Source organism: Salmo salar, chromosome ssa18, assembly GCF_905237065.1.
Source record: "Salmo salar chromosome ssa18, Ssal_v3.1, whole genome shotgun sequence".
Taxonomy (NCBI): Eukaryota; Metazoa; Chordata; class Actinopteri; order Salmoniformes; family Salmonidae; genus Salmo; species Salmo salar.
Genome location: NC_059459.1, coordinates 28,253,232 through 28,271,007, shown reverse-complemented (window position 1 = coordinate 28,271,007; position 17,776 = coordinate 28,253,232). Strand labels below are relative to the sequence as shown.

The window sequence follows — 17,776 nt, the reverse complement described above, 5'->3', positions numbered from 1 at the left end:
GGATTTATTACAGACAGAATTACTCCTCAGTTTCATCAGCTGTCCAGGTGGCTGGTCTCAGACGTGGGCTGGCATGGATACACATGGTCTGCGGTTTTGAGGCCGGTTGGATGTACTGTCAAAATTCTCTAAAACAATGTTGGAAGTGGCTTATGGTAGAGAGTTGAACATGCAATTCTCTGGCAGCAGCTCTGGTGGACATTCCTGCAGTCAGCATGCCAATATACGCTCCCTCAACTTCAGACATCTGTGGCATTGTGTTGTGTGACAAAACTGCACATTTTAGAGTGGCCTTTTGCTGTCCCAGGCACAAGGTGCACATGTGTAATGATCATGCTGTTTAATCTGCTTCTTGATATGTCACACCTGTCAGGTGGCTGGATTATCTTGGCAAAGGAGAAATGCTCACTAACTGGAAAGTAAACAAATTTATGCACAACATTTGAGAGAAACAACCTTTTTGTGTCTATGGAAAATGTCTTGGATCTTTAATTTCAGCTCATGAAACATGGGACCAACACTACATGTTGCGTTTATATTTTTGTTCAGTATAAATCAATGTAATAAGTTGGCCAGCTATTCTGCCTATTTCATAGAGATTTCATGAGAGCGCAGTGATACACTTAATAAGAAACAGATGCTCTGGAATATTCAAATTTGAATATGAGTTCCCCGTCCTAGAAGGCAAATTGGTTCAGGGACAAGCGTCGTGTAGCAGTGACACAATCTGACGTAAAACAATGGAGAGCACCAGATTTTAGCGAGCTAACACTAGCAGGTATTTTTGACTTTCCTAGCTAAAGGAAACATTTCTATCTGTCTAAAGTACATTTGAATGATGACAGTTGTTTCTTGCTAATTATTAGCATACTTTAGCAATGTCGTCATATTTCCAAGCCACTACAGTGTAATTCAGATGAAACAATCATTAGCCCCCGTTAAGAAACACTTGACTTTCAAGAGCCACTATGGCTGAGACGTCTTTAAAAAGTTCATAGCAATGGCGTGACGTGACCGAGTGATGGAGGTGCGCCGTGCAACTATGAATATAGTGCTCTACTTTTGCCCGGAGCGCTTTGGGCCCTGGTTAAACGTAGTGCACTATCTAGGGAATAGGGTGTCATTTTGGCACTCCTCCTCTCACACATGCTCAGACCCATAAACAGAGATCTGGCTCTCTGGAGAAAATAACCTCACAGAGAGGGAGGTAGGGACGGACGGAGGGAGGGAGGGAGGGAAAGAGAGAGATGGAGGGGGAGAGAGGGGTAGGGAGGGTAAGAAACAGACCACATCTGCCTGTGCATTGCTCCATGTTGTGTCATTCTGCTGCATTGTTTCCCTTCTAACCCTTATACTGTGGTTTTGTTCCTGCAGAAGGATGAAGGGCCCAGGGCATCAAGGCTACTGATACAACATCATCTAGGGCCTGCAGACACCTAACCTGGTTAAACAAGACTGAACGCTGCACAGCTCACCATTGTTTCACGTCAGCCTCCCGAGTGGCACAGTGGTCTAAGGCACTGCATCACAGTGCTAGCTGTGCCACTAGAGATTCTGGGTTCGAGTCCAGGCTCTGTCGCAGCCGGCCACGACCGGGAGACCCATGGGGCGGTGCGTAATTGGCCCAGCATCGTCTGGGCCACGTTGTTTCCTCCAACACATTGGTGCGGCTGGCTTCCGGGTTAAGCGGAAGCCAGCCGTGTTAACCAATTGGATACCACAAAATTGCAGAGAAAAAGGGGTAAAGTTTAAAAATATATATATTTTTTTCACATCAGTCTGGTTCAACCAGGATAGCAGTCTGGTTCAACCAGGATAGCAGACACCAATGTTCTATTGAAATCAACAGCTTGCAGTCAGGAGGCAATAGATTTGGCAGCTGAGACATGGAGTTAGTCAGAGTTGGGGAAGGGGGCTGCTTTGTGGTCTTGCTGGCTCACAGACTGACTGGCTCACAGACTGACTGGCTCACAGACTGACTGGCTCACAGACTGACTGGCTCACAGACTCATTGGCTCACAGACTGATTGGCTCACAGACTGGCTAGCATATTGACTAGCTGACTGAACTGGCTGACTTAAGGTCTGTTTTTGAGAGGTCTTGTGAGCCACAGCACTGGGCCAAATTAAGTCATCACTCTTTATTTGAATCATCTACCTACATTCTTCAGTTTACAGTGAGTGATTGATTGCATTAGTGAAGTATACATGTATTTGGTGAGGCAGCTATATTGATCTCATACATCTGAAAGGCTGGTGTTTCAGAAAGATACAAGCACTCAAAACATAATAGATTGTTTAAAACAAACCAAGGTAAAAGTCGTGATTGAAGTCTTTAATATGGCCTCTCTTTCTATTGTGTCTGGTGCCTCTCCCATTCACTCTACACTGAAACTGAAATAGACTGAGCAGTTCCCAGTAGAATACTAAGACAATGACACCACACAGACAGCCCGCTGTGCTGCAGCTGAAAGTACTTGAGATTCAGAATGGAAGACTTGCATATACACTTAGCTTTTTTAAAAATCTTTTTTTTACATCTCTCTCTCTCCATCCATCTCTTTCTCGCATTCTCATCCTCCCTACATGCCTCCCTCCTCTCTCTCTCTCTCTCTCTCTCTCTCTCTCTCTCTCTCTCTCTCGCCATCCATCCAACCCTCCTCTCTCTCTCTCCCTCCCACCCTTCCTGACTCCCTCTCTATCTTTGTAGGCTAATGTCTTGGTGCTATGATTACTAAACACACACACAGTCATCTCTATATATTCATCTCTAATTCATCTCTAATTAGAAGCTAGGATAATTCAAAGGGAGTTGATATTGAAGTAGCTAATGTTTATAAACTCAAACTAAAAGACTTCCATTCTGATGAATGTTGAAGAGAAATTGTTCTTCGTCAAAACGTTCAATCATGTGTTTGTCTCATATTAGTCATATTTTCTCCATTGCTGTCAGGAACTGGACAGTAGTAATGATGGTTTTGGGATGGGAGAGGTTTGAGACTTCTTTTGTCTAGCAATGTCTCGGGCAGCTAATCCAGTCTGTGATTGGCTGGAAACAAAAACCAGTGGGACTTGGGAACTGGAGGGCCAGAGCTGTGTTTCCCAGCTCTAGCCTTGGGCCAGAAGCCTCTCTGTACTGTAACTACACCCATATCCAGTTTCCAGGAGTGTCTCTCTAAGTACTGTACTTAAGTCAGCCATCTCCATGAGATCAGATGAGTCTTCTCCAGCGCGTCACATGACAATAACATTTTTCATTTAACACAGATTTTATATATATAAATCTATATATAGATTTATATATATAGTTTATGTCGGAAGTTTACATACAGCTTAGCCAAATACATTTAAACTCAGTTTTTCACAATTCCTGATATTTAATCCTAGTAAAGATTCCCTGTCTTAGGTCAGTTAGGATCACAACTTTATTTTAAGAATGTGAAATGTCAGAGTAATAGTAGAGAGAATGATTTATTTCTCTTCCCACAATAAGTTGGGTGAATTTTGGCCCATTCCTCCTGACAGAGCTGGTGTAACTGAGTCAGGTTTGTAGGCCTCCTTGCTCGCACACGCTTTTTCAGTTATGCCCACAAATTTTCTATAGGATTGAGGTCAGGGCTTTGTGATGGCCACTCCAATACCTTGACTTTGTTGTCCTTATGCCATTTTTCCACAACTTTGTATGTGTGCTTGGGGTCATTGTCCATTTGGAAGACCCATTTGCGACCAAGCTTTAACTTCCTGACTGATGTCTTGAAATGTTGCTTCAATATATCCACATAATTTTCGTTCCTCATGATGCCATCTATTTTGTGAAGTGCACCAGTCCCTCCTGCAGCAAAGCACCCCCACAACATGATGCTGCCTCCCCTGTGCTTTTTCCTCAAACATAACAATGGTCATTATGGCCAAACAGTTCTATTTTTGTTTCATCAGACCAGAGGACATTTCTCCAAAAAGTACGATCTTTGTCCCCATGTGCAATTGCAAACCGTAGTCTGGCTTTTTTATGGCGGTTTTGGAGCAGTGGCTTCTTCCTTGCTGAGCGGCCTTTCAGGTTATGTCGATATAGGACTCGTTTTACTGTGGATATAGATACTTTTGTACACATTTCCTCCAGCATTTTTACAAGGTCCTTTGCTGTTGTTCTGGGATTGATTTGCACTTTTCACACCAAAGTACGTTCATCTCTAGGAGACAGAACGCGTCTCCTTCCTGAGCTGTATGACGGCTGTGTGGTCCCATGCTGTTTGGACTTGCGTACTATTGTTTGTACAGATGAACGTGGTACCTTCAGGCGTTTGGAAATTGCTCCCAAGGATGAACCAGACTTGTGGAGGTCTACAATTGTTTTTCTGAGGTCTTGGCTGATTTCTTTTGATTTTCCCATGGTGTCAAGCAAAGCACTGAGTTTGAAGGTAGGCCTTGAAATACATCCACAGGTACACCTCCAATTGACTCAAATAATGTCAATTAGCCTATCAGAAGCTTCTAAAGCCATGACATAATTTTCTGGAATTTTCCAAGCTGTTTAAAGGCACAGTCAACTTAGTGAATGTAAAGTTCTGACCCACTGGAATTGTGATACAGTGAATTATACGTGAAATAATCTCTCTGTAAACAATTGTTGGAAGCATTACTTGTGTCATGCACAAAGTAGATGTCCTAACCGACATGCCAAAACGATAGTTTTTTAACAAGAAATTTGTGGAGTGGTTGAAAAACGAATTTTAATGACTCCAACCTAAGTGTATGTAAACTTCCAACTTTAACTGTACATATTTTTTTTTTTTTTGAAGTGATCATTTTGTTGTTGTTCTTGTTCGTCTTTTGGAGGATCATATGTTACTACTAACCCATACCGGCCATCCACAATGAATGATGGTAAAGAAGCCTATGTTGCCAGTCTGTTTCAGCTCTCTCAGTAACTCCTATTGAATTGTCATGCCAAACATGTTTACAGGAGAGCAGAAACAGACCCAGACTGTCACCCAGGCTTTGTTGCTCATGTATAGTGTAGCACATTTCTGGGAACTTTCCCCAAATTCCCCATTTTTCCAGAAATCCTGGTTGGAGGATTATGGGGTTCTTGATTCCGGGAATTTTCCAACTCGGGATTTCTGGAATTTTGGGAAGGTTACTGGATTTTTTCTTTTACCCTTCTCATGGACAAAACATCATATTTTCTACATGATTTGTATTGAGTGGTCCTAATATGTTTTGTGTTTCTGTTCTTCATTCCAGGCATGTTCTATGATTGATGAGGAAGTAGCGAAGGCTTTGGTTAATAGGAAACACAAGAACCTCCCTCTCCGCTGGTAAGACATGGTGATTTACGAGCCCTCTATCCTCATCATGCACAACATCTGCTCTCACAGACAGACACACTCTGGCTGCATCCCAAATGGTACTCTATTCCCTATTTATTGCACTTCTTTTGCCCAGGGCCCAGGTAGACTCGTGCCATTTGGGACGCTGACCCCTTTCTTTGCATGTTTTATAGACAAGAGGTCTCTACAATGACATTGATCTGGTTGTGATCTAGATGGATGGATATGCAGGCAGTACTGTTGTTTATATATTTGTCACAGACCTTGCAGATTGGGTTTGAGGAACAAGAGAGAAAAGGCAGACTGGTTTTGTTCTAGAGCAGGGTTTCCCAAACTCGGTCCTGGGGCCCACCCTGGGTGCACGTTTAGTTTTTTGTCCTAGCACTACACAGCTGATTCAAGTAACCAACTCATCATTAAGCTTTGATTATTTGAATCAGTTGTGTAGAGCTAGGACAAAAACCAAAACGTGCACCCATGGGAGGCCCCAGGACTGATTTTTGGGGAACCCTGTTCTAGAGAAAAATCATTGACTGGTTTTGGTCTTCTACACTGAACAAAAATATAAACGCAACATGTGAAGTGTTGGTCCCATGTTTCATGAACTGAAATAAAAGATCCCAGAAATCTTCCATACGCACAAAAAGCTTGTTTCTCTCAAATTTGGTGGACACATTTGTTTAAATCCCAGTTAGTGAGCATTTCTCCTTTGCCAAGATAATCCATCCACCTGACAGGCGTGGCATATCAAGAAGCTGATTAAACAGCATGATCGTTACACAGGTGCACCTTGTGCCTGGGACAATAAAAGACCATTCTAAAATGTGCAGTTTTGTCTCACAACACAATGCTACAGAAGGGAGTTTGCAATTGGCATGCTGACTGCAGGAATGTCCACCAGAGCTGTTGCCAGAGAATTGAATGTTCATTTCTCTACAAAAAGCCGCCTCCAACATCGTTTTAAAGAATTTGGCAGTACATCCAACCGGCCTCGCAACCGCAGACCATGTGTATGGCATTGTGTGGGTGAGCGGTTTGCTGATGTCAACATTGTGAAAAGTGTGGGGTTATGGTATGGGCAGGCATAAGCTACGGACAACACAGACAATTGCATTTTATCTATGGCAATTTGAAAGCACAGAGATACCGTGACGAGATCCTGAGGCCCATTGTCATTCCATTCATCCGCCGCCATCACCTCATGTTTCAGCATGATAATGCACTGCCCATTGTCGCAAGGATATGTACACAATTCCTGGAAGCTGGAAATGTTCCATGGCCTGTGTACTCACCAGACATGTCACCCATTGAGCATGTTTGGGATGCTCTGGATCGACGTGTACAACAGTGTGTTCCAGTTTCCGTAAATATCCAGCAACTCCGCACAGCCATTGAAGAGGAGTGGGACAACATTCCACAGGCCACAGTCAACAGCATGATCAACTCTATGTGAAGGAGATGTGTCACGCTGCATGAGGCAAATGGTGGTCACACCAGACACTGGTTTTCTGATCCACGCCCCTACCTAGTTTTTTTTACAGATGCAGATGCATATCTGTATTCCTAGTCATTTGAAACCCATAGATTAGGGCCTAATGAATTTATTTAAATTGACCGATTTCCTTATGAACTGTAACTTGTTAAAATCTTTGAAATTGTTGCATGTTCCATTTATATTTTTGTTCAGTATAGAATCTAGAGCAATGAGACCTGTCATAGAACATACAGACTGGTTTTTAGTGTTGTAGACCTGTCAGAGAACATACAGCCTGGTTTTTAGTGTTGTAGACCTGTCAGAGAACATACAGCCTGGTTTTTAGTGTTGTAGACCTGTCAGAGAACATACAGCCTGGTTTTTAGTGTTCTAGAACTGTCAGAAGATATGCAGACTGGTTTTGGTGCTCTAGAGCAGCAAGAGAATGTGCATTAATGTTTCGCAATTTCACGTGTTCACGTCTGCTCACATTTGACATGTATTAAGAGGTTTTTTATTTGACCTCAAACCCCTAAATGCATACTGAGTCAATCTCTGTCTAACGTTTTGGTTGGTATTTGGGAGGGAGGGGGAGTATAATAGATGCAACCTATGATGTGTGAGGGGAAAAGAAAGGACAGAGGCTATACTGTAAGTCATGCATATCAGATTACGCATTTTCCCCCTGTTTTTATCATGGCCTTTAAGCAAACGCACCGCACACAATCTTTGTGTGTGTGTGTGTGTGTGTGTGTGTGTGTGTGTGTGTGTGTGTGTGTGTGTGTGTGTGTGTGTGTGTGTGTGTGTGTGTGTTTGTGCAGTCACATGAGCCAGGAGGGTTGCCGAGCTCTGGAATTCCCTGTCTGGTATTTCTTGATTCTTCATAAACACACTGTGTGTGTGTGTGTGTGCGCGTATACTGTATGTGGAGATTGGATGTATTTCAGAACTTAAATGCTGGCCTTCTGCTCTGAAGAAACAGCTTGTTTCTGTTAGCAGCTATTGGCTACTGCTCCTTCCCTCACAGAGGGAAGCTAGTCACTGTATCTGTATCAATAACATTGTTTATGCATATTTTGATTCTTACAATTTAATGACAATGCCTCGATGCCATGTGTTAGAATTATATCTCTCCAGTCATTTAGTATTGTGATGAATTGAGTGATAGTCAGTGGCACTGTGTGCTACACAGAGCAAACGTTTAGATTGAGAGTCATGGTGCGCTCAATGCTTGTCACTGATTGGTAGGTCATTTCTGTGTCAAACTAAAAAGATTGCTAGAGATTAAAAAGCAGTGTGGTCTGGTTATCCGACATGACTTCACGCAGCCTATGGTTGCATAAGAGCTTTAAATAGATAGAAAAGCAACGCCCTTTTCTACTTCAATGTTTGGATGAGGTGTGAACGAATCAATACTCTTCTACATAGAGCCTCGACAACTGATATCAAAGTCAATCAGTTGTTATCAAAGTAAACCGGCTGATATGAAAGTCAATCAGATGTTCCTTAGTTCAAGTCCCACCCAATCAGATTAATATTGTTGGGAATTGAAACCGAGGTAGATATCTCATTCTGTCTCTTGAGTAGTAACTGGCAGTGCTCACACCTGGTCAGTCAGTTGATATCAAAGTGCACCGTCTGATATGAAAAGCTAACAGGATAGCCTATCAGAACAAGGGGGATACGTAAGAGCCTTTGTATCCATGCTTGAAATAGGATATTGTTACGTCTGTAATGCTGTAACACTCCCCTTTAGCAAACACTGCTATCATGAATAAACACTAGTAATGGACATAGCCTTATCCTGGGACTATGTACAGGCTGTATACGCTAGATTATTGTGTGTGTGTGTGTGTGTCCGTCCATACATGTCTGTGTGTGTCTTGTCTGTAAGTGCCTATGTGAGTAATGGAGTCCTTCTTCACCCCTCTGCTGTGTGACTGAGGCCAGTACCGTAGTGTACTTTCCCCTCTGGAGGGTGAGAGCCAGAGAGGAGCAGCTTGAGATTGCTGTGCCTGGGTCAGGATTACCACAGATGGGGCCTCTCAATTCAATTCAGTTTAAGGGCTTTATTGGCATGGGAAACATATCTTAACATTGCCAAAGCAAGTGAAGTAGATAATAAACAAAAGTGAAATAAACAATAACACTTAATAGTAAACATTACACTCCAAAAGAATAAAGGCATTTCATTATGTGCAAATAGTTAAAGTACAAAAGGGAAAATAAATAAACATAAATATGGGTTGTATTTACAATGGTGTTTGTTCTTCACTGGTTGCCCTTTTCTTGTGGTAACAGGTCACAAATCTTGCTGCTTTGATGGAACACTCACCCCTGATCAACCTGCCTGGATGGAGGTGTGCTGTCAGACAACCTTTCATCCAGTTCACATCACATTAGTCGACTCCATTCATTAGTAGATTAGTAGACTCCATTCAGTCAGACCAGGGTCATATTCATTTGTGCAAACCGTAGAAAAACGTTTTGCTACAGAAAATGGTAGCAAGCATTTCTTATTGGACAAATTCAAGATGGCCCCTCCCTATTTCCTGTTTGCTTTCTCTTGTTTCCTAGTGAATACTCCCCTGGATTGCAGTATTTAGACTTATCAACACACTTTTTGCCTTGTCAAAACATGCAGAATGGTTTTAGGTAGGCTACTGTAACAACCCTAGGTAGACTCCTGGAATATATGCAGAAGTTTTTAAATGTAAAAGTATTTTGTCTGTTATGTATTTTTCGTTGTATGTCGGACCCCAGTAAGACTTGCTTTTGCCGTTGGCGTCAGATAATTGGAGATCCTAATGAATAAATAAAAAATGATAAAAAACTAGTAGTGTTGCCGATGTTGTGGTATACATGTTTTATGTTGTATTGGTTTATCATTACCTAATAACCTGGATAAATACACAATATTTACATGAACACAAGTTTTATCCATATTCAAATCACTGTCAGTATTAATTGAAGTGACAGAGGGTCCTTAAAGCTGTGGTGTACTATATTACATGGTTATGTATGTAAGGATCCTTGACCGAGCCAGAACAGCTCATAAAAGAGCCTATCTCCTGTTTCTGTAGCGTGAGGCAGCTTGATGTACAAGAACACCCCCTGGACAGGAGGGGGGTGGTCTACCGCAGGGCCCTACCCCCAATCTATCTCCTTAATGCTGAGTGCCAAGCAGAGAGGCATCAGGTCCCATTTTTACAGTCTTTGGTATGACTTGGCCGGGGATTGGACCCCAGCATTCCAATCTCTGGGCAGACGCTCTACGGACTGGGCCACTGAGTTGGTAGGGTAGTATACTGTATTTTCCCTGAAACATGCATGCTAATGTGTGAAGTTGATCATTGATTTGGAGCGAGGTCAGGGATTGCGTGTCACTCTGGAACAGTGTGTCATAATGGGGATCATTTCATTCCCAGAAACGCGCACACACACATATACACACACACTTGTGCTGTATCTGGTGTTATTATGGAATGTCAATACCCTTACTATGGTGAAAATGGGATAAATTGAAGGGGAAAGCAGCATCTGTAACCACACAGACTAAATAACACTAAATCACATTACCAAACATACAGTTAAGAGGATTATTTCTGATCTTTTTTTCATTGGCTGGACAAATCTGCAATCTAAAAAAAAAAAATACTTACACATTTTTTTTTACTGTCTGTTTGTCCACCTTTTTCTGTTTTCATTTTTCCGATCCAGATGAAGATTGTAATTTTGAACTCTGATCTTTATGCTATGTGGATTGTGTTTTTGGGGGGCTTTTACAAGATCATTATTTAGCCTATTCCTGTTATGAGCTCAGTGAAACCACACACACACACAGGATTGTTATTACATGTAGTATTTGTTTTCAAGCTTTCTTTTAAGTTTCTGTTTTTCCATTATGTCCCACACACTTTATAATCTAGCGTATACAGCCTGTACATAGTCCCAGGATACTGCTGTTTATTCGTGATAACATGATAACAGTGTTTGCTAAAGGGGAGTGTTACAGCATTACAGACGTAACAATATCCTATTTCAAGCATGGATACAAAGGCTCTTACGTATGCAGGCTACAGTACCTGCACCATCCCCCTTGTTCTGATAGGCTATCCTGTTAGCTTTTCATATCAGACGGTGCACTTTGATATCAACTGACTGACCAGGTGTGAGCACTGCCAGTTACTACTACAGAATGAGCTATCTACCTCGCTTTCCATTAGGTTTTAGGTTTTATTTATTTGCACCGAAGAAGTGAAAGACAAAACAGTGCAGATAAAAAACTGGTCAAAACCGTGTGCAGGTGAGGTTGGAAGCCTAAAAGGGCTGATATGAAAACCACACCACAAATACAAGTACAAAAAAAAGTTGGCTCAGTCAGTTAAACAAAAGCATATTAATTATAATTGTACATGATATACCCAGTATTCAAGAAAAAGTGTGTGTGTGTTACATGGAGGGGATTATTGGTTAGTTTGATTCATCAGGCTGACCCCCCAGTCTTCGCTTGAAGTAATTGAGGGATAATGAGGTTTTGGCTATGTGAAGATAAGAATTCCATAGTATGGTGTATGGTATCTTATAGGGAATTGACTATGTGAGGTGCAGCAGTGGGGAAGGTGAAGGTTATCACAGTGTCTTGTGTTATATAGATGGCTTTCAGAATGAACCTGTAAGAATACATTGATGGGTTTAGGTAAACTGTCTCAGAGGTATGAGTATTTGTAGATGAAAGTGCATAATTCCCAACAATATTAATCTGATTGGGTGGAACTTGAACTAATGAACATCTGATTGGGTGGGACTTGAAATAATGAACATCTGATTGGGTGGGACTTGAACTAATAAACATCTGATTGGGTGGGACTTGAACTAATGAACATCTGATTTTCTTATCAGCTGGTTTACTTTGATAACATGTTACATTTACATCTACATTTGCATCATTTAGCAGACGCTCTTATCCAGAGCGACTTAGTTAGTGCATTCGTCTTAAGATAGCTAGGTGAGACAACCACCAATCAAATCAAATGTTATTGGTCACATACACATTTTTAGCAGATGTTCATGCGAGTGTAGCGAAATGCTTGTGCTTCTAGCTCCGACAGTGCAGTAATATCTAACTGTAACGGTCGTCGTATGGAGTAGACCAAGGCGCAGCGGGTTGAGTGCTCATATTTACTTTTATTGAACACATAAAGAAAACGAACGAACGACAAACAGTCTTGCAGGCTAAACACAGCTATGCAAAAAAAACACTTCCCACAAAAGACAGGTGAAAAAAGGGCTACCTAAGTATGACTCCCAATCAGCAACAACGATGTACAGCTGTTCCTGAAAAACCATAGAAATACAAAACATAGAGCAATACCCAAAAACCCCGGAACACATATAACAAACACCCCTCTTACATAAGAACATATCCCAACAAACCCCGAACCACATAAAACAAACACCCCCTGCCACGTCCTGACCAAACTACAATAACCCCTTATACTGGTCAGGACGTGACACTAACAAATAATCTAACAATTCCCCAACAACTACCTAATACACACAAATCTAAAGAGGCGAATGAGAATATGTACATATGAATGTATGGCCGAGCGGCATAGGCAAAGTGCAATAGATGTTATAAAATACAGTATTTAAACTCAGTCTTTCAAAGATAATTCGTAAAAATCCAAATAACTTCACAGATCTTCATTGTAAAGGGTTTAAACACTGTTTCCCATGCTTGTTCAAGGAACCATAAACAATTAATGAACATGCACCTGTGGAACGGTCGTTGAGACACTAACAGTTTACAGACGGTAGACAATTAAGGTCACAGTTCTGAAAACTTGGGACACTAAAGAGGCCTTTCTGAAAAACACCAAAAGAAAGATGCCCAGGGTCCCTGCTCATCTGCATGAACGTGTCTTAGGCATGGAAATAAATTGCAATGTCTGTACTGTGAGAAGCCTAAGACAGCGCTACAGGGAGACAGGACAGACAGCTGATCGTCCTAGCAGTGGCAGACCACGTGTAACAACACCTGCACAGGATCGGTATGTCCGACCATCACACCTGCGGGACAGGTACAGGATGGCAACAACAACTGCCCAGTGCTCAGACTGTCCGCAATAGGCTGAGAGAGGCTGGACTGAGGGCTTGTAGGCCTGTTGTAAGGCAGGTTCTCAACAGACATCACCGGCAACAACGTCGCCTATGGACACAAACCCACCATCGCTGAACCAGACAGGACTGACAAAAAGTGCTCTTCATGGACGAACAGCGGTTTTGTCTCACCGGGGGTGATGGTCGGATTCGCGTTTATCGTTGATGGAATCGGCATTACACCGAGGCCTGTACTCTGGAGCGGGATCGAGGTGGAGGGTCCGTCATGGTCTGGGGCGGTGTGTCACAGCATCATCGGACTGGGCTTGTTGTCATTGCAGGCAATCTCAAAGCTGTGTGTTACAGGTAAGACATTCTCCTCCCTCATGTGGTGCTCTTCCTGCAGGCTCACCCTGACATGTCCCTCCAGCATGACAATGCCACCAGCCATACTGCTCGTTCTGTGCGTGATTTCCTGCAAGACAGGAATGTCAGTGTTCTGCCATGGCCAGCGAAGAGCCCGGATGTCAATCCCATTGAGCACGTGTGGGACCGGTTGGATCGGAGGGTGAGGGCTAGGGCCGTTCCCCCCAGAAATGTCCAGGAACTTGCAGGTGCCTTGGTGGAAGAGTGGGGTAACATCTCACAGCAAGAACTGGCAAATCTGGTGCAGTCCATGAGGATGAGATGCACTGCAGTACTTAATGCAGCTCATGGCCACACCAGATACTGTTACTTTTGACCCCCCCGTTGTTCAGGGACACATTATTCAATTTCTGTTAGTCACATGTCTGTGGAACTTGTTCAGTTTATGTCTCAGTTGTTGAATCTTATGTTCATACAAATATTTACACATGTTAAGTTTGCTGAAAATAAATGCAGTTGACAGTGAGAAGATGTCTCTTTTTTTTGCTGAATTTACATATGATCTGAGTAACGTAAGATATGTAAACGTTATTGAAGTGCCATTATTTAAAATGTCATTGTTTAAAGTGACTAGTGATCCTTTTATTGAATTGTCCAGTGATTGGGTCTCAATGTAGGCAGCAGCCTCTCTGAGTTAGTGATTGCTGTTTAGCAGTCTGATGGCTGTTTTTCAGTCTCGCGGTTCCAGCCTTGATGCACCTTTACTAACCTCGCCTTCTGGATGGTAGCGGTGTGAACAGGAGTGGCTCGGGTGGTTGTTGTCCTTGATGATCTTTTTGGCCTTCCTGTTACATCGGCTGCTGTAGGTATCATGGAGGGCAGGTAATTTGCCACCGGTGATGCGTTGTGCAGACCGCACCACTCTCTGGAGAGCCTTGTGGTTGAGGGTGATGCAGTTGCCGTACCAGGCTGTGATACAGCCCGACAGGATGCTCTCGATTGTGCATCTGTAAAAGTTTGTCAGGGTTTTGGGTGACAAGCTACATTTCTTCAGCCTCCTGAGGTTGATGAGGCGCTGTTACGACTTCTTCAACACACTGCCTGTGGACCATTTCAGTTTATCCTTGATGTGTACGCCGAGGAACTTAAACTTTCCACCTTCTCCACTGCTGTCCCGTCGATGTGGATAGGGGGGTGCTCCCTCTGCTGTTTCCTGAAGTCCACGACCATCTCCTTTTTGTTGCCGTTGAGTGAGAAGTTGTTTTCCTGACACCACTCTCCGAGTGCCCTCACCTCCTCCCTGTAGGCTGTCTCGTTGTTGTTGGTAATCAAGCCCACCTTTGTGTCGTCTGCAAACTTGATGATTGAGTTGGAGGCGTGCGTAGTCGTGGGTGAACAGGGAGTACAGGAGGGGGCTGAGCACACACCCTTATGGAGCCCCAGTGTTGAGGGTCAGCGAAGTGGAGATGATGTTTCCTACCTTCATCAACGGGGGCGGCCCGTTAAAAGTCCAGGAGCCAATTGCACAGGGCGGGGTTGAGACCCAGGGCCTCCAGCTTGATGATGAGCTTAGAGGGTACTATGGTGTTGAATGCTGAGCTGTAGTCAATGAACAGCATTCTTACATAGGTATTCCTCCTGTCCAGATGGGATAGGGCAGTGTGACGGCGATTGCATCGTCTGTGGACCTGTTGGGGCGGTATGCAAACTGAAGTGGGTCTAGGGTGGCCGGTAAGGTGGAGGTGATATGATCCTTGACTAGTCTCTCAAAGCACTTCATGATGACAGAAGTGAGTGCTACAGGGCAGTAGTCATTTAGTTCAGGTACCTTTATCTTCTTGGGTACAGGAACAATGGTGGCCATTGTGATGCATGTGGGGACAGCAGACTGGAATAGGGAGCGATTGAATATGTCTGTAAACATACCAGCCAGCTGTCTGGAATTGTGACGTCGGTGTCCATGACATGGCTGGTTTTCTTTTTGTAGTCCATGATTTCCTATAGACCCTGCCACATACGTCTCGTATCTGAGCCGTTGAATTGCATCTCCACTTTGTCCCTGTACCGGTATTTTGCTTGTTTGATTGCCTTGTGGAGGGAATAACTACACTGTTTATATTCAGCCTATTCCCAGACCTCTTTTCATGGTTAAATGCGGTGGTTCACGCTTTCAGTTTTGCACAAATGCCGCCTTCCATCCATTTCTGGTTAGGGTAGGTCTTATTCGTCACAGTGGGTACAACATCTCCAATGCAGATGTTGTTCTCTGAGGCTGACCGGAACATATCCCAGTCCTTGTGATCAAAACAATCTTGAAGCGTGGATTCCGATAGGTTATACCAGCGTCGAATGGTTCTAATCACTGGTACATCCTGTTCGAGTTTCTGCCTACAAGACGGTAGGAGCAAGATGGCGTCGTGGTCGGATTTGCCGAAGGGAGGGCGTGGGAGGGCTTTGTATGCATCGCGGATTTAGACCAGCAGTGAACGAGTGTATTACCCCCGCAAGTACTGCAATCAATATGCTGATAGAATTTAGGTAGCCTTGTTCTCAAATTTGCTATTCCTATTCCTTGTTTTGTTTGTTTTGTTTTGCATGTTTTGTTAAACCAAGTTCATATTTATATCAAAAACCAGCTTTTTAAATTAGCATGTGATGTTCAGAACTAGCATACCCACCGCAAAATTCCGGTGAATTTACTAAATTACTCATGATAAACGTTGACAAAAAACATTTATTTTAAGAATTATAGATACAGAACTCCTTTATGCAATCGTGGTGTCAGATTTTAAAATAGCTTTTCGGTGAAAGCACTTTTGCAATATTCTGAGTACATAGCCCGGCCATCATGGCTAGCTAATTTGACACCCACCAAGTTTGGCCCGCACCAAACTCAGATTTACTATAAGAAAAATTGGATTACCTTTGCTGTTCTTCGTCAGAATGCACTCCCAGGACTTCTACTTCAACAACAAATGTTGTTTTGGTTCGAAATAATCCATAGTTATATCCAAATAGCTCCGTTTTGTTCGTGCGTTCAAGTCACTATCCGAAGGGTGACGCGCCGGCGCATTTCGTGATAAAAAATGCAAAATATTCCATTACCGTACTTCGAAGCATGTCAAACGCTGTTTAAAATAAATGTTTATGCTATTTTTCTCATAAAATAGCGATAATATTCCAACCGGGCGACGTTGTATTCGTTCAAACACTGAAAGAAAAAAATGGAGTCGTCTCGTGAACGCGCGCTCCAGTGTCATTGTTCTCAGCAGGACCACTCACAAAAACTCCTTGTTTTTCGCCCAGAGACTGGAGAGCTCTCATTCCACTTTCTGGTGCCTTCTGAGAGCCAATGAAAGCCTTAGAAAATGTCACGTTACAGCAGAGATGCTGTATTTTTGATAGAGATGCCCTAGAAGGAGAACAAATTGTCAGACAGGGCACTTCCTGTATAGAATCTTCTCAGGTTTTGGCCTGCCATATGAGTTCTGTTATACTCACGGACACCATTCAAACAGTTCTAGAAACTTTAGAGTGTTTTCTATCCAAATCTACTAATTATATGCATATTCTAGTTTCTGGGCAGGAGTAGTAACCAGTTTAAATCGGGTACGTTTTTTATCCGGCCGTAAAAATACTGCCCCCTACCCCAAATAGGTTAAATAAATAGAATAAAATACACTGGAGTTGCTTACCAAGAAGACAGTGAATGTTACTTAGTGGCCAAGTTACAGTTTTGACTTAAATCTACTTGAAAATCTTTGGCTAGACTGGAAAATGGTTGTTTAGCAATGATCAACAACCAATTTGACAGAGCTTGAATAATTTTGAAAATAATAATGGGCAAATATTGTACAATCCAGGTGTGCAAAGCTCTTAGAGACTTACCTAGAAAGACGCCCAGCTGTAATCACTGCCAAAGGTGATTCTAACATTTATTAACTTGAGCGTGAATACTTATGTAAAGGAGATGTTTCTGTATTTCATTTTCAATAAATTTGCTAACATTTTCTAAAAACATGTGTTCACTTTGTAATTAATGGATATTGTGTGTATATGGGTGAGAAAAATCTATGTAATCCATGTTGAATTCAGGCTGTAACACAACAAAATGTGGAATAAGTCAAGGAGTATGAATACTTTCTGAAGGCAGTGTATCTAACAAGCTCTGTAATCAGATCTAAGCTGATAACTGCTACCAGTTGTTGTTTTTCCCAGTAGAGGGTACACTAGATCTATCTGAAATGTCACAGGGAAGAATGATATTTTTAAATGTCAGTGTCGAATATAATAGCAATGTAGATGTGTAGCTAGAGCTATATGGGAGCAGTGTGTGTGTCTCTCTCTGTGTGCCTGTCTCTGTGTGTGTCTGTCTGTCCCTGTGTCTGTCTGTCTGTCCCTGTCTGTCTGTCTGTCTGTCTGTCTGTCTGTCTGTCTGTCTGTCTGTCTGTCTGTCTGTCTGTCTGTCTGTCTGTCCTTGTGTGTGTGTTCTGCTGCAGTAAAAG

General features: G+C 42.7%; 1 protein-coding gene across 6 annotated transcripts in view; it reads left to right on the top strand.

Annotated features, from left to right (window-relative positions):
- Positions 1-17,776, top strand: part of LOC106577220 (zinc finger MIZ domain-containing protein 1) — a 239,501-nt gene that overhangs the window by 84,421 nt on the left and 137,304 nt on the right. For all 6 annotated transcript variants that reach the window (XM_045700990.1, XM_045700993.1, XM_045700991.1 and 3 more), the window contains exon 3: positions 5,244-5,317. The gene's annotated coding sequence lies outside the window, so the exon portion shown is untranslated. The remainder of the gene's footprint in view (positions 1-5,243; positions 5,318-17,776) is intronic.